Raw genomic sequence first — 6,073 nt, forward strand, 5'->3', positions numbered from 1 at the left:
CTCTCGTGTTCTTGAGGTGGTACGATCTTGATGTATCGCGATCTTTGCTATTATAGTTGGATCTTATGATGTTTTCTCCCTCCTCTACTCTCTTGTAATGGATTGAGTTTCCCCTTTGAAGTTATCTTATCGGATTGAGTCTTTAAAGATTTGAGAACACTTGATGTATGTCTTGCCATGCGTATCTGTGGTGACAATGGGATACCACGTGAATCACTTGATGTATGTTTTGGTGATCAACTTGCGGGTTCCACCCATGAACCTATGCATAGGGGTTGGCACACGTTTTCTTCGTGATTCTCCGGTAGAAACTTTTGGGCACTCTTTGAGGTACTATGTGTTGGTTGAATAGATGAATCTGAGATTGTGTGATGCATATCGTATAATCATACCCACGGATACTTGAGGTGACATTGGAATATCTAGGTGACATTAGGGTTTTGGTTGATTTGTGTCTTAAGGTGTTATTCTAGTATGAACTCTAGGGCTGTTTGTGACACTTATAGGAATAGCCCAACAGATTGATTGGAAAGAATAACTTTGAGGTGGTTTCGTACCCTACCATAATCTCTTTGTTTGTTCTCCGCTATTAGTGACTTTGGAGTGACTCTTTGTTGCATGTTGAGGGATAGTTATATGATCCAATTATGTTATTATTGTTGAGGGAACTTGCACTAGTGAAAGTATGAACCCCAGGCCTTGTTTCAATGCATTGCAATACCGTTTACGCTCACTTTTATCATTAGTTACCTTGCTGTTTTTATATTTTCAGATTACAAATACCTTTATCTACCATCCATATACCACCTGTATCACCATTTCTTCTCTGAACTAGTGCACCTATACAATTTACCATTGTATTGGGTGTGTTGGGGACACAAGAGATTCTTTGTTATTTGGTTGCAGGGTTGCTTGAGAGAGACCATCTTCATCCTACACCTCCTACGGATTGATAAACCTTAGGTCATCCACTTGAGGGAAATTTGCTACTGTCCTACAAATCTCTGCACTTGGAGGCTCAACAACGTCTACAAGATGAAGGTTGTGTAGTAGACATCAAGCTCTTTTCTGGCGCCGTTGCCAGGGAGGTGAGTGCTTGAAGGTATATCTTTAGATCTTGCAATCGAATCTTTTTGTTTCTTGTTTTAGCACTAGTTTAGTTTATAAAATAAAACTATATAATAAAATGGAATTAAGTTTGCCTCATATGCTTCATCTTTTTAATATCTTTCGTGAGTATGATGGAAAGGAAAATTGTGCCAAAGTGTTAGAAGAAGAATGCATTAAAATGTTTGGCACTAAATCTTTGAATGATGAGCATGATTGCAATGTTGTTAGTATGAACTCCTTGAATATCCATAGTACTAATGATGATTGCACTAGTTATGATGAAAATGTCTCCTATAAATATGTCAATTTTTGTGGAGTGCATTGGGTTTGCATGTACATACCAAATAGGGAAGATAGATATTGCAAGAGGCATAAGTACTTAGAAACTAAATTGTTGCAAGAAAGTCTTGATGATTGTGCTGAAAAATTCAATATTTTTCGCGCCCTTGTGAACTTTGTAATGAACATGGCCATTTAAATCTCCAATGCAAATTGTTTCATGACCGAATCGTATCCAAAAATTGTGGTAATTCGATTACCCTTGAGCATCATAAAGAGCTTAGTCTTCTTTTGGGGTATGAGGAAATGAAACGTATAACTGAGGGTATTCCAAAGTTTAATCTTGATAGATTTCTTGATTTTGATCTAGAGAAGAGTTATATGTATTGTGATGTGAATTGCATTGAAAATCCTTATATTGCCAATTACATAAAGAAAAGAAAAGAAATAGAAGATGAAGAGAATAGTAATGAAAGGGAAGAGGCTTCCCAATACCCTCCTATTATTTCTTATGATGAATCAGATAACGAGGAGGAGCCTCCAATTCAACCAATCTCATTAATAAGGAGCTCCAAAAAGAGGATTGAACCCACACATGATGTGGTGAAGAAGAAGAAAAGAAAAAGGAAGAGAGGTAAAAAGACATCTCTCCCAAATAATGCTGCTCCTATTACTATTGTGCCTCATGAAAATATAATTATGGAAGATAATGATACTTCTTATGATCTTGAAAATCTTTTTGGCACTTGCTTGGAAGAATATGATAATTGCTATACTATTGGTGCTATCCATACTATTAATGATGAGAGTGATTATGCTTATGATATGAAAAGGCCTAAGCTTGGGGATGCTATGTTTGATGAAGATGATGTTTTTGAGAATATATTTGCTGCAATTAATGTTTTTCCCAAGCTTGGGGATGCTACGTTTAATGAAGATGATATTTTTAGTCTCCCAAGTTTTGATATGCAAATTTATAATGATGATAGCATGCCTCCTACCTATGATGATTATTGTGATGATACTTATGCTATAAAAAGTAGTGATTATATTTATAAAACTTGTCATGATTATGATTACTCCTTCTCTGAACATTACTCTTTTAATGTGGAAACAATTTATTGTATTCAAGTCTCTTGTGATACTCACACTATTCCGAATGAGAAGAATTTTGCTTATGTGGAGAGTAGTAAATTTTCTATGCTTGTAGATCATGAAAAGAATGCTTTAGGTGCTGGTTATATTTTTGGATTCATTCATGATGCTACTGAAAATTATTATGAGGGAGGAACATATGCTTGTAGGAATTGCAATAATATCAAGTTTCCTCTTTATGTGCTTAAAGTTTTGAAGTTATGCTTGTTTTGCTTTCCTATGCAATTTGATTCTTGTTCCCACAAGTTGTTTGCTCACAAAATCCCTATGCATAGGAAGTGGGCTAGAGTTAAATGTGCTAGTCATATTCTTCATGATGCTCTCTTTATGTTTCAATTCTTACCCTTTATGTGAGCATCATTGAAATCATCATGCCTAGCTAGGGGCGTTAAACGATAGCGCTTGTTGGGAGGCAACCCGATTTTATTTTTGTTCCTTTCTTTTTGCTCCTGTTTAGTAATAAATAATTTATCTAGACTCTGTTATGATTGATTTTTTATGTTTTAATTAGTGTTTGTGCCAAGTAGAACCTTTGGGAAGACTTGGGGAAAGTCTTTGCGATCCTGCTGTAAAAAATAGAAACTTTAGCGTTCACGAGAATTGCTGCCATTTTTATTGGGAGAGTGATATTTAGTTAATTATTTTTGCAGAATATTAATATATAAATTTCTCAGGGCCAGAAATTTATTTTAGAATTTTAGGAGTTCCAGAAGTATACATTTGATCCAGATTACTACAGACTGTTCTGTTTTTGATAGATTCTGTTTTCGATGTGTTGTTTGCTTATTTGGATGAATCTATGAGTATTATCGGAGGGTATGAACCATAGATAAGTTGTAATACAGTAGATATTACACTAATATGAATTTATAATGAGTTCACAACAGCACCTAAGTGGTGATTTATTTTCTTATACTAACGGAGCTTACGAGTTTTCTGTTAAGTTTTGTGTTGCGAAGTTTTCAAGTTTTGGGTAAAGATTCAATGGACTATGGAATAAGGAGTGGCAAGAGCCTAAGCTTGGGGATGCCCAAGGAACCCCAAGGTAATATTAAAGTACAACCAAAAGCCTAAGCTTGGGTATGCCCCGGAAGGCATCCCCTCTTTCGTCTTCGTTCATCGGTAACTTTACTTGGAGCTATATTTTTATTCGCCACATGATATGTGTTTTGCTTGGAGCGTCATTTTATTTTATTTAGTTTTGCTTGCTGTTTGAATAAAATACCAAGATCTGAAATTCTTAAATGTTAGAGAGTCTTCACATAGTTGCATAATTATTTGACTACTCATTGATCTTCACTTATATCTTTCGGAGTAGTTTGTCATTTGCTCTAGTGCTTCACTTATATCCTTTTAGAGCACGGTGGTCGTTTTATTTTATAGAAATAGATGAACTCTCATGCTTCACTTATATTATTTTGAGGGTCTTTAATAGCATGGTAATTTTCTTAAATAATCCTAATATGCTAGGTATTCAAGATTAGTAAAAAAATTCTTATGAGTGTTTTGAATACTAAGAGAAGTTTGATGCTTAATGATTGTTTTGAGATCAATGTTGGGGATATCGCTTATCGGGAACTTATCGGTCGACCCATGATAAGGGGTAAATCGGCCAGTTTATCGGCATATCGGCCAATTTATCTCCATATCGGCTGATTTATCGGCCGATTTATCTTATCGGTCTGACAGCGGTAAGCGATAAATCAGCCGATTTATCGGCATATATCTTGAGCAGTGTTTGAGATATGGAGGTAATAATATCAAAGTCGTGCTAGTTGAGTAGTTGTGAATTTGAGAAATGCTTGTGTGGAAGTTTGCAAGTCCCGTAGCATGCATGTATGGTAAACGTTGTGTAACAAATTTGAAACATGAGGTGTTATTTGATTGTCTTCCTTATGAGTGGCGGTCGGGGACGAGCGATGGTCCTTTCCTACCAATCTATCCCCCTAGGAGCATGCGCTTAGTGCCGAGGTTTTTGATGACTTGTAGATTTTTGCAATAAGTATGTGAGTTCTTTATGACTAATGTTGAGTCCATGGATTATACGCACTCTCACCCTTCCATCTTTGCTATCCTCTTCGGTACTGTGCATTGCCCTTTCTCACATTGAGAGTTGGTGCAAACCTCGCCGGTGCATCCAAACCCCGTGATATGATACACTCTTTCACACATAAACCTCCTTATACCTTCCTCAAAACAGCCACCATACCTACCTATTATGGCATTTCCATAGCCATTCCGAGATATATTGCCATGCAACTTTCCACCATTCCGTTTATTATGACACGCATCATCATTGTCATATTGCTTTGCATGATCATGTAGTTGACATCGTATTTGTGGCAAAGCCACCATTCATAATTTTTCATACATGTCACTCTTGATTCATCGCAATCCCGGTACACCGCCGGAGGCATTCATATAGTCATACTTTGTTCTAGTATCGAGTTGTAATATTTGAGTTGTAAATAAATAGAAGTGTGATGATCATCATTAATAGAGCATTGTCCCAAAAAAAGAGAAGAAAGGCCAAATAAAAAAAGGAAAATGCCAAAAAAAGAAGAAAGGCAAAAAAAAGGGAAAGGCCAAATAAAAAAATAAAAAATAAAAGGAACAATGCTACTATCCTTTTTCCACACTTGTGCTTCAAAGTAGCACCATGATCTTTATGATAGTCTCTTGTTTTGTCACTTTCATATACTAGTGGAAATTTCATTATAGAACTTGGCTTGTATATTCCAACAATGGGCCTCCTCAAGTGCCCTAGGTCTTCGTGAGCAAGCAAGTTAGATGCACACCCACTTAGTTTCTTTTGTTGAGCTTTCATACATTTATAGGTCTAGTGCATCCGTTGCATTGCAATCCCTACTCCTTGCATAAACATCAATCGATGGGCATCTCCATAGCCCATTGATTAGCCTCGTTGTTGTGAGACTTTCTCCTTTTTTGTCTTCTCCACATAACCCCCATCATCATATTCTATTCCACCCATAGTGCTACGTCCATGGCCCGCACTCATATATTACGTGAAAGTTTATAGGTTTGAGATTACTAAAGTATGAAACAATTGCTTGGCTTGTCATCGGGGTTGTGCATGATGAGAGCATTCTTGTGTGAAGAAAATGGAGCATGACTAAACTATATGATTTTGTAGGGATGAACTTTCCTTGGCCATGTTATTTTGAGAGGACATAATTGCTTAGTTAGTATGCTTGAAGTATTATTATTTTTATGTCAATATGAACTTTTGTCTTGAATCTTTCGGATCTGAACATTCATACCACAATTAAGAAGAATTACATTGAAATTATGCCAAGTAGCACTCCGCATCAAAAATTCTTTTTTATCATTTACCTACTCGAGGACAAGCAGGAATTAAGCTTGGGGATGCTTGAGACATCTCCAACGTATCTATAATTTTTGATTGCTCCATGCTATATTATCAACTGTTTTGGAGAATATTGGGCTTTATTATCCACTTTTATATTCTTTTTGGGACTAACCTATTAACCGGAGGCCCAGCCCAGAA

The sequence above is a fragment of the Triticum dicoccoides genome, chromosome 7A (genome assembly GCF_002162155.2).
Source record: "Triticum dicoccoides isolate Atlit2015 ecotype Zavitan chromosome 7A, WEW_v2.0, whole genome shotgun sequence".
NCBI lineage: Eukaryota > Viridiplantae > Streptophyta > Magnoliopsida > Poales > Poaceae > Triticum > Triticum dicoccoides.